Source organism: Triticum aestivum, chromosome 5D, assembly GCF_018294505.1.
Source record: "Triticum aestivum cultivar Chinese Spring chromosome 5D, IWGSC CS RefSeq v2.1, whole genome shotgun sequence".
NCBI lineage: Eukaryota > Viridiplantae > Streptophyta > Magnoliopsida > Poales > Poaceae > Triticum > Triticum aestivum.
Window position 1 is genome coordinate 520,596,746 of NC_057808.1, and position 15,737 is coordinate 520,612,482.

Below are 15,737 nucleotides of genomic sequence, written 5' to 3' on the forward strand. Positions count from 1 at the left end.
CAGGAGCGCTTCAAGCGCCGGCTTATAGCCACAGCAAATAGCCTGAAGAAAAAGCAACAACAGCTTCGAGCTGATCAAGATCTGCTAGCGGATAGATGGACTGAGGTCCTGGCGGCCGAGGAATACGAACTCGAGCGCCCAACCAAGAGTTACCCAAAGCGCAGGTTGCTACCCCAACTCGAGGAGGAAGCATTAAAACCTGCATTACCAGCGTATGATGCGGCTGATCGGCCACCTCGTGGCCGAGACAGAGGGGCATATCAGCCCGAAGTCCAGCCCGCACCCCGTCGCCAGACAAACAAAAACACCAAGGCCCGGGGCAACACGCAGGACCTGCGAGACGTATTGGAAAACAAAGCAGGACATACAAGATCGATCTACGGATCACGGGGGCGCGCCCCAACGCGTGACGATGATCGTCACGCCGGATACACTAAAAGCAAATCCGGCCGGGCCGAATACAGCAGACAAGACTCGTATGAACTACGTCGTGACATAGCCCGACACAGAGGCGCCGCACACCCCCTATGCTTCACTGATGAAGTAATGGATCACGAATTCCCAGAAGGATTTAAACCCGTGAACATTGAGTCATATGATGGTACAACAGACCCCGCGGTATGGATCGAGGATTTCCTCCTCCACATCCACATGGCCCGCGGTGACGATCTACATGCCATCAAGTACCTCCCACTAAAACTCAAAGGACCAGCTCGGCATTGGCTGAATAGCTTGCCAGCAAACTCCATTGGCAGTTGGGAGGATTTGGAAGATGCATTCCTTGACAACTTCCAGGGCACTTATGTGCGACCACCGGATGCTGATGACTTGAGCCATATAACTCAGCAGCCAGGGGAATCGGCCAGGAAATTCTGGACCCGGTTCCTAACTAAAAAGAACCAAATTGTCGACTGTCCGGATGCAGAGGCCTTAGCGGCATTTAAGCATAACATCCGTGACGAGTGGCTCGCCCGGCACCTCGGCCAAGAGAAGCCGAAGTCTATGGCAGCCCTCACGACACTCATGACCCGCTTTTGCGCGGGCGAGGACAGCTAGCTGGCTCGCAGCAACAACACATTAAGAAATCATGGCAATTCAGATGCCAAAGATAGTAACGGCAGACCACGTCGCAACAGACACAAGCGCCGCAACAACGGCGACAACGCCGAAGACACGGCAGTCAATGCCGGATTCAGTGGCTCTAAATCCGGTCAGCGGAAGAAGCCGTTCAAAAGAAGCAATTCGGGCCCCTCCAGCTTGGACCGCATACTCGATCGCTCGTGTCAAATTCACGACACCCCCGATAAGCCAGCTAATCACACCAACAGAGAATGCTGGGTGTTCAAGCAGGCCGGCAAGTTGAATACCGAAAACAAGGAAAAGGGGCTGCATAGCGATGATGAGGAGGAGCATCGGCCGCCGAATACAGGAGGATAGAAGAAATTTCCTCCCCAAGTGAAAACGGTGAACATGATATACGCAACCCATATTCCCAAGAGGGAACGGAAGCGTGCACTAAGGGACGTCTATGCGATGGATCCAGTCGCCCCAAAGTTCAACCCATGGTCTTCTTGTCCGATCACTTTCGATCGTAGGGACCACCCCACTAGTATCCTTCATGGCGGTTCTGCCGCATTGGTTCTTGATCCCATCATTGACGGATTTCACCTCACTCGAGTCCTTATGGACGGTGGAAGCAGCCTGAACCTGCTCTATCAGGATACAGTGCGCAAAATGGGTATAGACCCCTCGAGGATCAAACCCACAAAAACCACCTTCAAGGGTGTCATACCAGGTGTAGAGGCCTATTGCACGGGCTCAATCAGACTTGAAGTGGTCTTCGGATCTCCAGACAACTTCCGAAGCGAGGAAGTAATCTTCGATATCGTCCCCTTCCGTAGTGGCTATCACGCACTACTCGGACGAACCGCATTTGCTAGATTCAATGCGGTACCGCACTATGCATACCTCAAGCTGAAAATGCTAGGACCTCGTGGAGTTATAACAGTTAATGGAAACACAGAACGCTCGCTCCGCACGGAGGAGCACACTGCAGCCCTCGCAGCGGAAGCACAAAGCAGCCTTCTGAGGCCAACCGCCAATTCGGCGAAAAGGCCCCCGGACACCTTCAAGCGAGTCCGGAGTAACCTGCAACAGGATCTCCAGGCACGTTCAAAGCTCGGATAGCAAATTGGCCTCCGCCATAGTCCTAGTCAAGCGGCGAAATTTGTGCCGCGTGTACATAACTACGCACTCAAGATACCATGGGCATAGGCGGAGGCACGGCTATGGCACGGCCCACAATGTGGCTCAACCGCCCCAGGGCACGTATACCTTTATCATTTTCTCTCTTTCCAGGACTTCACTCTCTGGAAGACCTCTCCGGCAGTCTGATTGTTGACTCATTACGGGAAGGAAATACCAAGGAAGCAAGACGCTCTGACATACAAGGGAATCCCTAGGTGGTCTCTGATAACGATCGATACCTGTTTTACATACCAATACGCAGCCTGTCCTTGGATAGGACATGTCAAATAGTCCTATTTTTTGCTTATTGCACTACTTGTATCCGTATGCTTTGACGTATTATTTAAATAACAATGCATAGCGTTAGTCTATTATTGCATTTCCTTTTTCCCTGTCTGCTTATTTTACGACAAATTGCACCCGTACATTCTGGTACGACCAGTGCGCCAGGGGCTTCAGTATACCTCATAACACGGCGTGAAAAGTCCGAACACTTTCGACAGTGCGGCACCCCGACTAATAGCGTTATATGCATCAGCTCCGAATCATGTCTTGGGTCAATAGTTGGGTTTGCCCGGCTCCCATGTTTTGGTACCTTACGTTCTGCTATATCGGCTAAGGTAGCACTGGGAGAACTACTGCGATTGTGTCCCGGTTCTTCCGGACGAGCACCTCAGTAGAGAAAGCCGAAAACTGACTGTCATGATGAGGCGAGAGCTGGTCACTGTTCGAGAGGTCTCAAGTCCTTAAAGACTTTTTCCACTTCGGGCGAGGAGTCGGCCTTGCCCGACTTAGGCGTATATAGCGCCCCAAATTCGGCCTTCCGAATACTAGGGGCTTCGCCAAAATTTAAAATTGTAGACTTCTATGGCTAAGTGAGAGTGATAAAGCTTTATAGTCCAATTGCCTGGTTCATTGTGCTGAACACGTCCTTCGAAGGACCCAAAATTGGGATAAAGAGTGCTCAGGTTTATCCCGAACACCTCAGTACTAGTTACATGGGGGCAGAAGCCGATAACTGGCCAACTCTCAGATTTTATGAACGGCCGCACATAAGGTAATATTTAAATTAACAAGCGCTGCATAGCGCAGATGAACTCGTTTCATATTACAGGATCACATGAGTACATTCATTCAAATATTACATCCTTAGCACATTCCTCCGCCACAAGGCGAGCACCCTTCAGGACACTGTCATAATACTTTTCGGGGTGGCGATGCTCCTTGCCCTCCGGCGGCCCCTCCTTCATCAGCTTTTCGGCGTCCAGCTTTGCCCAGTGCACCTTCGCCCGGGAAAAAGCCTTGCGCGCACCCTCGATGCAGACGGACCGCTTTATGACTTCAAACCGTGGGCAGGCATTCACAAGCCGCCTCACCAGACCGAAGTAGCTACCAGGAAGGGGCTCACCAGGCCACATCCGGACTATAAGACCCTTCATGGCCTGTTCGGCCGCCTTGTGCAGCTCGACCAGTTGCTTCAACTGGTCGCTCAAGGGCATTGGGTGTTCGGTCCCAGTATACTGAGACCAGAACAATTTCTCCGTCGAGCTCCCCTCCTCGGCCCGGTAGAACTCCGCGGCATCCGACACACTGCGGGGTAGATCTGCGAACGCTCCTGGAAAGCTCCGAACTCGGGTAAGTAAAAAGAAAGTTTCCTTCACATGCTTGCTTTGCATAATGAATGCCTTACCCGCCGCTATCTTCTTAACCGCCTCAATTTCCTGGAGTGCCTTTTGGGCTTCGGCCTTGGCATGTTGTGCGTTTTCGAGGACCTTCGCAAGCTCGGACCCTTGCGTCTTAGAGTCAAGCTCCAAGGACTCGTGTTTCTTGACGAGAGCCTGGAACTCTTGCTGCACCTCGCCTACTCGGGCTTCTTGCTTCTTTCGCTCGATGCGCTCCTTGGCCGCTTTGTCTTCGGCCTCGGATAGCGCCTTCTGCAGGGCCGCCACTTCGGTCGTGGCCCCTAGCAAAATTCATGACGGTCCTATTATTCCAAAACCAAACTTTTCTTTATCAATATTCAGACGGGGTGTCACTTACCTTTGTTATCTTCGAGCTACCTCTTGGTAAGGCCGAGCTCTTCCTTGGACCGCTCAAGGTCCTGCTTCAGTGCGGCGACCTCCACAGTACGAGCGGCGGCGGCCAGCAGTGAAGCCTGCTTATTCACATAGACACATTCTGATTAGACTCCTGTGATTATTATTTGATCCTCTATTCGGCCTTTCTTCGCGAACGCCAAACAGAGCATCAGGGGCTACTGTCTATGCTGTAACATTTTCTTACAATTTGATTACTTACCTCAAAGCCGGTTAGGAGGCTGGCACAGGCTTCAGTCAGTCCGCTCTTAGCGGACTGAACCTTCTTGACTACCGCACTCATAATAGTGCGGTGCTCTTCGTCAATGGAAGCGCCGCAAAGCACTTCCAGCAAGTTGTCCGATGCCTCTGGATGGACAGAGGCCATCGGCACAGACGGCTTGCCCCCCTTAGTGAGGGGTTGCCTGACAGAATCCGGAACCACTGGAGGTTCCGGCGCCGTATTCGGCTTGGGGCTAGACTTGCTGTCCCCGGCGTTAGGGCCCAGGGGAGTCTTGCCCCTCGTGCGCCTAGCGCCTGGAATGTCGCCTTGGGGTGCCTCCGGAACTGTCTCCCCTTGGTTCAGTTCCCTTTGAGACAACACCTCGGCATCATCCGTAGGGCGGGGGGAGGAGGCGGTCGGGAGTGAATCGCTGTTCATATCTGACGGGCCCAAAGAATCATCCGACGAAGATACGTCGATATGGGCTCGGGATGGACTGCATAATCATGTTCGGCGTGATAAGAAGCAGTACAATAAAATGTACCAAGAATTAGTATGGTATCCGAATACTCACGACTTCACCAGGGGCTTGTCCCTGGGTAACCACTCCTCGTCGCTGAAAGCGGCCATCGTGGAGCAGTCCGGGAGGAGGGTCCTTCCCTTCTTGGACCCTTCGGCCTCCCCTGATGGGGCGGCCTTCCTTTTCCTGTCCCCCCCCCCCGGCTGGGGGGGGGGGAACTTTCCTCTTCCTCCTCCTCGTTTTCGTGGGAGGAGTGCGCCTCGGTGTTTTCGGACGATGAGTCCGATATAACCTTGCGCCGGAGACCCTTCCTGGTCCCCGTGGCCTATTTCTTGGCCTTCTTCTCCGGCACCTCATAAGGCGCCAGAACCAGCATCTCCGTTAGGAGAGCATCTGCTGGATCTTCGGGCAGGGGGGCTGGACAATCGATCTGCTCCGCTGTCGCTACCCAGTCCTGTTAAATGGCGTGGAGGCTTAGATCCCGCGCATGGTTATACTGGGGAAAAGAACATCTTATGAGATATAAAAGACTTACCAGATTGGCAGGGCGCTTTGCGCTGAGTCCGCGGTCCTCGGTAAGGGGAGGAGATACCTCGGCGCCCTTGAACAACACCTTCCAGACGCCCTTGTGCGTCGTGTCGAAGAGCTCTCGCAGCGTCTGGTGCTTAGCTGGGTCAAACTCCCACAAATTGAATGCCCGTCTTTGACACAGGAGGATCCGGCGGAAGAGCATGACTTGGACCACGTTGACAAGCTTGATTTTCTTGCTTGTCATGTTTTTGACGCAGGTCTGGAGTCCGGTCAGCTCCACCGATGAACCCCATGATAGGCCCTTCTCTTTCCAGGAAGTGAGCCGCATGGGGATTCCGGATCCAAATTCGGGGGCCGCCACCCAGTTGGTGTCGCGCGGCTCGGTGATGTTGAACCACCCCGATTGCCACCCCTTTACGGTCTCCACATAGGAGCCTTCAAGCCAGGTGACGTTGGGCATTTTGCCCACCATGGCGCCTCCGCACTCCGCTTGCTGGCCGACCACCACCTTCGGTTTAACGTTGAAGGTCTTCATCCACAGGCCGAAGTGGGGCTTGATGCGGAGGAAGGCCTCGCACACGACGATATACGCCGAGATGTTGAGGATGAAATTGGGGGCCAGATCGTGAAAGTCCAGCCCGTAGTAGAACATGAGCCCACGGACAAACGGGTGGAGGAGAAATCCCAGTCCGCGGACGAAGTGGGTAAGAAATACCACCCTCTAATGGGGTTCTGGAGTAGGGATGATCTGCCCCGCATCTGGTAGCCGGTGCGCGATATCTGCGGCCAGGTATCCGGCTCCCGGAGCTTTGTGATGTCCTCCGCCGTAACGGAGGATTCCATCCACTTGCCTCCCGCTCCGGACATGCTTGGAGTGGTTTTGAGGAGAAAATGCGAAGTTGGGCGCTGGAGCTCGAGTGCGCAAGAATGGATGAGCAAGGAAGAAGAAGGCGTGGGTGAAAAAGATGAATCCTTGTCCCTTTATAAGGGCGGAAGAAACTATGCGCCTCACCTGGCTGGTAAACTCGCTTATTCCCCAAGCGCCGTAATTGATGGCACGGTTGGGTTACCCACACCCGTATTGATGAGAATCCCGTGATAGGGGGACACGATCTCTGCTTTGACAAGACTTGCCAAGAAAACCGCCTCGCAATATGTGCAGTAGCTGGTTAGGAGAAACGGTTCGAATAATGACCGGGGCGTGGCATGATGCCACGCTATGAAACTTGTCAGCGGATTAGATTTGTGAAAATATTATACTCTCTACGGTGGTATGTGAAATTTATTTTACAGAGCCGGACGCGATCCTTGTGTTCAAAATCTTCTATGGAGTATTCGGAGGAGGAACCCGCCTTGCAATGCCGAAGACAATCTGCGCGCCGGACTCGTCGTCATTGAAGCCTGGTTCAGGGGCTACTGAGGGAGTCCTGGATTAGGGGGTCCTCGGACAGCCGGACTATATACTTTAGCCGGACTGTTGGACTATGAAGATACAAGACTCAAGACTTCGTCCCGTGTCCGGATGGGACTCTCCTTTGCGTGGAAGGCAAGCTTGGCAATACGGATATGTAGATCTCCTCCCTTGTAACCGACTATGTGTAACCCTAGCCCCCTCCGGTGTCTATATAAACCGGAGGGTTTAGTCCGTAGGACAAGAACAATCATAATCATAGGCTAGCTTCTAGGGTTTAGCCTCTACGATCTCGTGGTAGATCAACTCTTGTAATACTCATATCATCAAGATCAATCAAGCAGGAAGTAGGGTATTACCTCCATCGAGAGGGCCCGAACCTGGGTAAACATTGTGTCCCCCGCCTCCTGTTACCATCCGCCTTAGACGCACAGTTCGGGACCCCCTACCCGAGATCCGCCGGTTTTGACACCGACAATGTGCATTACCGAGAGGGCCCAGAGATACCTCTCCGACAATCGGAGTGACAAATCCTAATATCGATCTATGCCAACTCAACAAGTACCATCGGAGACACCTGTAGAGCACCTTTATAATCACCCAGTTACGTTGTGACGTTTGGTACCACACAAAGTGTTCCTCCGGTAATCGGGAGTTGCATAATATCATAGTCTTAATAACATGTATAAGTCATGAAGAAAGCAATAGTAGTAAAATAAACGATCAAGTGCTAAGCTAACAGAATGGGTCAAGTCAATCACATCATTCTCCTAATGATGTGATCCCGTTAATCAAATGACTACTCATGTCTATGGCTAGGAAACTCAACCATCTTTGATTAACGAGCTAGTCAAGTAGAGGCATACTAGTGACACTATGTTTGTCTATGTATTCACACATGTATTATGTTTCCGGTTAATACAATTCTAGCATGAATAATAAACATTTATCATGATATGAGGAAATAAATAATAACTTTATTATTGCCTCTAGGGCATATTTCCTTCAGTCTCCCACTTGCACTAGAGTCAATAATCTAGATTACACAGTAATGATTCTAACACCCATGGAGTCTTGGTGATGATCATGTTTTGCTCGTGGAAGAGGCTTAGTCAACGGGTCTGCAACATTCAGATCCGTATGTATCTTGCAAATCTCCATGTCTCCCACCTGGACTTGATCCCGGATGGAATTGAAGCGTCTTTTGATGTGCTTGGGCCTCTTGTGAAATCTGGATTCCTTTGCCAAGGCAATTGCACCAGTATTGTCACAAAAGATTTTCATTGGACCCGATGCACTAGGTATGACACCTAGTTCGGATATGAACTCCTTCATCCAGACTCCTTCATTTGCTGCTTCTGAAGAAGCTATGTACTCCGCTTCACACGTAGATCCCGCCATGACGCTTTGTTTAAAACTGCACTAACTGACAGCTCCATCGTTCAATATAAATACGTATCTGGTTTGCGATTTAGAATCATCCGGATCAGTGTCAAAGCTTGCATCGGTGTAACCATTTACGACAAGCTCTTTGTCACCTCCATAAACGAGAAACATATCCTTAGTCCTCTTCAGGTACTTCAGGATGTTCTTGACCGCTGTCCAGTGATTCACTCCTGGATTACTTTGGTACCTCCCTGCTAAACTAATAGCAAGACACACATCAGGTCTGGTACACAGCATTGCATACATGATAGAGCCTATGGCTGAAGCATAGGGAACACTTTTCATTTTCTCTCTATCTTCTGCAGTGGTCGGGCATTGAGTCTTAGTCAACTTCACACCTTGTAACACAGGCAATAACCCTTTCTTTGCTTGATCCATTTTGAACTCTTTCAAAACTTTGTCAAGGTATGTGCTTTGTGAAAGTCCAATTAAGCGTCTTGATCTATCTCTATAGATCTTGATGCCCAATATGTAAGCAGCTTCACTGAGGTCTTTCATTGAAAAACTCTTATTCAAGTATCCTTTTATGCTATCCAGAAATTCTATATCATTTCCAATCAACAATATGTCATCCACATATAATATTAGAAATGCTACAGAGCTCCCTCTCACTTTCTTGTAAATATAGGCTTCTCCAAAAGTCTGTATAAATCCATATGCTTTGATCATACTATCAAAACGTTTATTCCAACTCCGAGAGGCTTGCACCAGTCCATAAATGGATCGCTGGAGCTTGCACACTTTGTTAGCTCCCTTTGGATCAACAAAACCTTCCGGTTGCATCATATACAACTCTTCTTCCAGAAATCCATTCAGGAATGCAGTTTTGAGATCCATTTGCCAAATTTCATAATCATAAAATGCGGCAATTGCTAACATGATTCAGACAGACTTAATCATCGCTACGGGTGAGAAAGTCTCATCGTAGTCAACTCCTTGAACTTGTCGAAAACCTTTCGCAACAAGTCGAGCTTTGTAGACAGTAACATTACCGTCAGCGTCAGTCTTCTTCTTGAAGATCCATTTATTCTCTATGGCTTGCCGATCATCGGGTAAGTCAACCAAAGTCCACTCTTTGTTCTCATACATGGCTCCCATCTCAGATTTCATGGCCTCAAGCCATTTTGCGGAATCTGGGCTCACCATCGCTTCTTCATAGTTCATAGGTTCGTCTTGGTCAAGTAACATGACCTCCATAATAGGATTACCGTACCACTCTGGTGCGGATCTTACTCTGGTTGACCTACGAGGTTCGGTAGTAACTTGATCTGAAGTTTCATGATCAACATCATTAGCTTCCTCACTAATTGGTGTAGGTGTCACAGGAACTGGTTTCTGTGATGAACTACATTCCAATAAGGGAGCAGGTACAATTACCTCATCAAGTTCTACTTTCCTCCCATTCACTTCTTTCGAGAGAAACTCCTTCTCTAGAAAGGATCCGATTTGGGTTCGAGCTTATCAGGTTGAAGCTTTTTCACATAAGCATCACAGCCCCAAACTTTAAGAAACGACAACTTTGGTTTCTTGCCAAACCACAGTTCATAAGGCGTCGTCTCAACGGATTTCGATGGTGCCCTATTTAACGTGAATGCAGCCGTCTCTAAAGCATAACCCCAAAACGATAGCGGTAAATCAGTAAGAGATATCATAGACCGCACCATATCTAGTAAAGTACGATTACGACGTTCGGACACAGCATTAAGTTGTGGTGTTCGGGGGCCGTGAGTAGCAAAACTATTCCGCATTGTTTCAAATGTAGACCAAACTCGTAACTCAAATATTCTCCTCGATGATCAGATCGTAGAAACTTTATTTTCTTGTTACGATGATTTTCCACTTCACTCTGAAATTCTTTGAACTTTTCAAATGTTTCAGACTTATGTTTCATTAAGTAGATATACCCATATCTGCTCAAATCATCTGTGAAGGTGAGAAAATAACGATACCCGCCGTGAGCCTCAATATTCATTGGACCACATACATCAGTATGTATGATTTCCGATAAATCTGTTGCTCGCTCCATTGTTCCGGAGAACGGCGTTTTAGTCATCTTGCCCATGAGGCATGGTTCGCAAGTACCAAGTGATTCATAATCAAGTGATTCCAGAAGTCCATCAGTATGGAGTTTCTTCATGCGCTTTACACCAATATGACCCAAACGGCAGTGCCACAAATAAGTTGCACTATCATTATCAACTCTGCATCTTTTGGCTTCAACATTATGAATATGTGTATCACTACTATCGAGATTCAACACAAATAGACCACTCTTCAAGGGTGCATGACCATAAAATATATTACTCATATAAATAGAACAACAATTATTCTCAGATTTAAATGAATAACCGTCTCGCATCAAACAAGATCCAGATATAATGTTCATGCTTAACGCTGGCACCAAATAACAATTATTCAGGTCTAAAACTAATCCCGAAGGTAGATGTAGATGTAACGTGCCGACGGCGATCACATCGACTTTGGAACCATTTCCCACGCGCATCGTCACCTCGTCCTTAGCCAGCCTTCGCTTAATCCGTAGTCCCTATTTCGAGTTGCAAATATTAGCAACAGAACCAGTATCAAATACCCAGGTGCTACTGCGAGCTCTAGTAAAGTACACATCAATAACATGTATATCACATATACCTTTGTTCACCTTGCCATCCTTCTTATCCGCCAAATACTTGGGGCAGTTCCGCTTCCAGTGACCAGTCTGTTTGCAGTAGAAGCACTCAGTCTCAGGCTTAGGTCCAGACTTGGGTTTCTTCTCTTGAGCAACAACTTGTTTGCCGTTCTTCTTGAAGTTCCCCTTCTTCTTCCCTTTACCTTTTTTCTTGAAACTGGTGGTCTTGTTGACCATCAACACTTGATGCTCCTTCTTGATTTCTACCTCCGCAGCCTTTAGCATTGCGAAGAGGTCGGGAATTGTCTTACCCATCCCTTGCATATTATAGTTTATCACGAAGCTCTTGTAGCTTGGTGGCAGTGATTGAAGAATTCTGTCAATGACACTATCATCCGGAAGATTAACTCCCAGTGAATCAAGTGATTGTTATACCCAGACATTTTGAGTATATCTGCACTGACAGAACTATTCTCCTCCATCTTGCAGCTGTAGAACTTATTGGAGACTTCATATCTCTCAATCCAGGCATTTGCTTGAAATATTAACTTCAACTCCTGGAACATCTCATATGCTCCATGACGTTCAAAACGTCGTTGAAGTCCCAGTTCTAAGCCGTAAAGCATGGCACACTGAACTATCGAGTAGTCATCAGCTTTGCTCTTCTAGACGTTCTTAACATCGTCAGTTGCATCTGCAATAGGCCTGGCACCCAGCGGTGCTTCCAGGACGTAATTCTTCTGTGCAGCAATGAGGATAATCCTCAAGTTACGGACCCAGTCCGTGTAATTGCTACCATCATCTTTCAACTTTGCTTTCTCAAGGAATGCATTAAAATTCAACGGGACAACAGCACGAGCCATCTATCTACAACAACATAGACAAGCAAAATACTATCAAGTACTAAGTTCATGATAAATTTAAGTTCAATTAATCATATTACTTAAGAACTCCCACTTAGATAGACATCTCTCTAATCATCTAAGTGATCACGTGAACCATATCAACTAAACCATAACCGATCATCACGTGAAATGGAGTAGTTTTCAATGGTGAACATCACTATGTTGATCATATCTACTATATGATTCACGCTTGACCTTTCGGTCTCAGTGTTCCGAGGCCATATCTGCATATGCTAGGCTCGTCAAGTTTAACCCGAGTATTCTGCGTGTGCAAAACTGTCTTACACCCGTTGTAGATGAACGTTGAGATTATCACACCCGATCATCACGTGGTGTCTCGGCACGATGAACTTTGGCAACGGTGCATACTCAGGGAGAACACTTTTACCTTGAAATTTAGTGAGAGATCATCTTATAATGCTACCGTCAAACAAAGCAGAATAAGATGCATAAAGGATAAACATCACATGCAATCAATATAAGTGATATGATATGGCCATCATCATCTTGTGCCTTTGATCTCCATCTCCAAAGCACCATCATGATCACCATCGTCACCGGCGCGACACCTTGATCTCCATCGTAGCATCGTTGTCGTCTCGCCAACTATTGCTTCTACGACTATCGCTACCGCTTAGTGATAAAGTAAAGCAATTACAGGGCGATTGCATTGCATATAATAAAGCGACAACCATATGGCTCCTGCCAGTTGCCGATAACTTCGTTACAAAACATGATCATCTCATACAATAAATATAGCATCATGCCTTGACCATATCACATCACAACATGTCCTGCAAAAACAAGTTAGACGTCCTCTACTTTGTTGTTGCAAGTTTTACGTGGCTGCTACGGGCTGATCAAGAACCGTTCTTATCTACGCATCAAAACCACAACGATATTTCGTCAAGTTAGTGTTGTTTTAACCTTCACAAGGACCGGGCGTAGCCACACTCGGTTCAACTAAAGTTGGAGAAACTGACACCCGCCAGCCACCTGTGTGCAAAGCACGTCGGTAGAACCAGTCTCGCGTACGCGTACGCGTAGTGTCGGTCCGGGCCGCTTCATCCAACAATACCGCCGAACCAAAGTATGACATGCTGGTAAGCAGTATGACTTGTATCGCCCACAACTTACTTGTGTTCTACTCATGCATATAACATCTACGCAATAACCTGGCTCAGATGCCACTGTTGGGGAACATAGTAATTTCAAAAAAAATCCTACGCACACGCAAGATCATGGTGATGCATAGCAACGAGAGGGAAGAGTGTCGTCTACGTACCCTCGTAGACCATAAGCGGAAGCGTTATAACAACGCGGTTGATGTAATCGTACGTCTTCACGATCGACCGATCCTCAGCATCGGACGTACGGCACCTCCGTGTTCAGCACACGTTCATCTCGGTGACGTCCGCGAACTCACGATCCAGTAGAGCTTCCGGGAAGAGCTTCATCAGCACGACGGCGTGGTGACGATGTTGATGAAGCTACCGTCGCAGGGCTTCGCCTAAGCACCGCTATGATATGACCGAGGTGGATTATGGTGGAGGGGGGCACCGCACACGGCTGGGAGAGATCAATGATCAGCTTGTGTGTTCTAGGGTGCCCCCCTGCCCCCGTATATAAAGGAGCAAGGCGGGAGGTTGGCCGGCCCTGTAGGGCACGCTAGGAGGGGAGTCCTCCTCCTAGTAGGAGTAGGACTCCCCTCTTTCCTACTACTACTCGGAGGGGGAAAGGAAGGGGGAGAAGGAGAAGGAAAGGCCCCCCCCCTTCCTAGTCCAATTCGGACCAGAGGGGGAGGGGGCGCGCGGCCTGCCCTGGCTGGCCCCTCTCTCTCTCCACTAGGGCCCAACAAGGCCCATTAACCCCAGGGGGTTCCAGTAACCCCTCCGGCACTCCGGTAAAATCCCGATTTCACCCAGAACTCTTCCGATGTCCAAATGTAGGCTTCCAATATATTAATCTTTATGTCTCAACCATTTCGAGACTCCTCGTCATGTCCGTGATCATATCCGGGACTCCGAACTACCTTTGGTACATCAAAACATATAAACTCATAATATCGATCGTCAGAGAACTTTAAGCGTGCGGACCCTACGGGTTCGAGAACTATGTACACATGACCGAGACACGTTACCGGTCAATAACCAACAGGGGAACCTGGATGCTCATATTGCTTCCTACATATTCTACGAAGATCTTTATCGGTCACCGCATAACAACATACGTTGTTCCCTTTGTCATCGGTATGTTACTTGCCCGATATTCGATCGTCGGTATCTCAATACCTAGCACAATCTCGTTACCGGCAAGTCTCTTTACTTGTTCCGTAATGTATCATCCCACAACTAACTCATTAGTCACATTGCTTGCAAGGCTTATTGTGACGTGCATTACCGAGAGGGCCCAGAGATACCTCTCCGACAATCGGAGTGACAAATCCTAATCTCGATCTATGCCAACTCAACAAGTACCATCGGAGACACCTGTAGAGCACCTTTATAATCACCCAGTTACGTTGTGATGTTTGGTACCACACAAAGTGTTCCTCCGGTAATCGGGAGTTGCATAATCTCATAGTCATAGGAATAGGTATAAGTCATGAAGAAAGCAATAGCAGTAAACTAAACGATCAAGTGCTAATCTAACGGAATGGGTCAAGTCAATCACATCATTCTCCTAATGATGTGATCCCGTTAATCAAATGACTACTCATGTCTATGGCTAGGAAACTCAACCATCTTTGATTAACGAGCTAGTCAAGTAGAGGCATACTAGTGACACTATGTTTGTCTATGTATTCACACATGTATTATGTTTCCAGTTAATACAATTCTAGCATGAATAATAAACATTTATCATGATATGAGGAAATAAGTAATAACTTTATTATTGCCTCTAGGGCATATTTCCTTCAATGTGTTTGTATTTTAAACTTGAGGCTTTGAATTCTCTTCAATTTCAAGTTTAAACAAACAATGTTACGAATAATGATCTTGATTCATATGAGAAATTCTCTTATTACTATTTACTAAACTGGGGATGTGACAACTCACCCTACATCACAATAATCTAGTCCCAAGACTCCAATAGGTCAGATAAAATGCAAAAAGTGCACTACCACAGTCTTCCTGTTTCCATGTTGCTTCTTTCTCAGGGAAGCTGATCCATTGCATCATGGAGGACTTGGCATCTTTCTATTACATCCTAGCTTTAAAGGATTGGTAATATACTCATATTAACAACATGCATCTTCTTTTTTGAAAGCTTGTCTCCTAAGAAGAAGATAAATATGTTTTGACAGGTTTGCCTCACAAAGGGTAAAAAGATTATGTAACTAGCTTTGGGTGGTTGTGTTTTCGACCGTATGTCATCATGCTCTATGAGATTGTTTCTTTTTAATTTTTATAACTTAATGCTTAGAGTTTATACGAGGGCTTCGATCATCTGGTGTGGAGTATTAGCCACTAGATCTAATGTGTGTTGATCTATTGGATTTATGGATGCAATACCAATACAGGGCATCTCAACCTATGCATAAGATGGCTAAGATTGTTTGGATCGCTCAATACACATGCATATGCTTATTATTATTATGTGTCATTGTGTTAACGAGGGATGCTACTAGTGAAATTATGAACCCCGGTCCAATTTGCTCCATAAGAAAACCAATGAAATCCCATTTACAATCACTTTTATGTTTAGTTATCAATTAATCCAAAAATACTTTATATAACATTATCTAGTCAT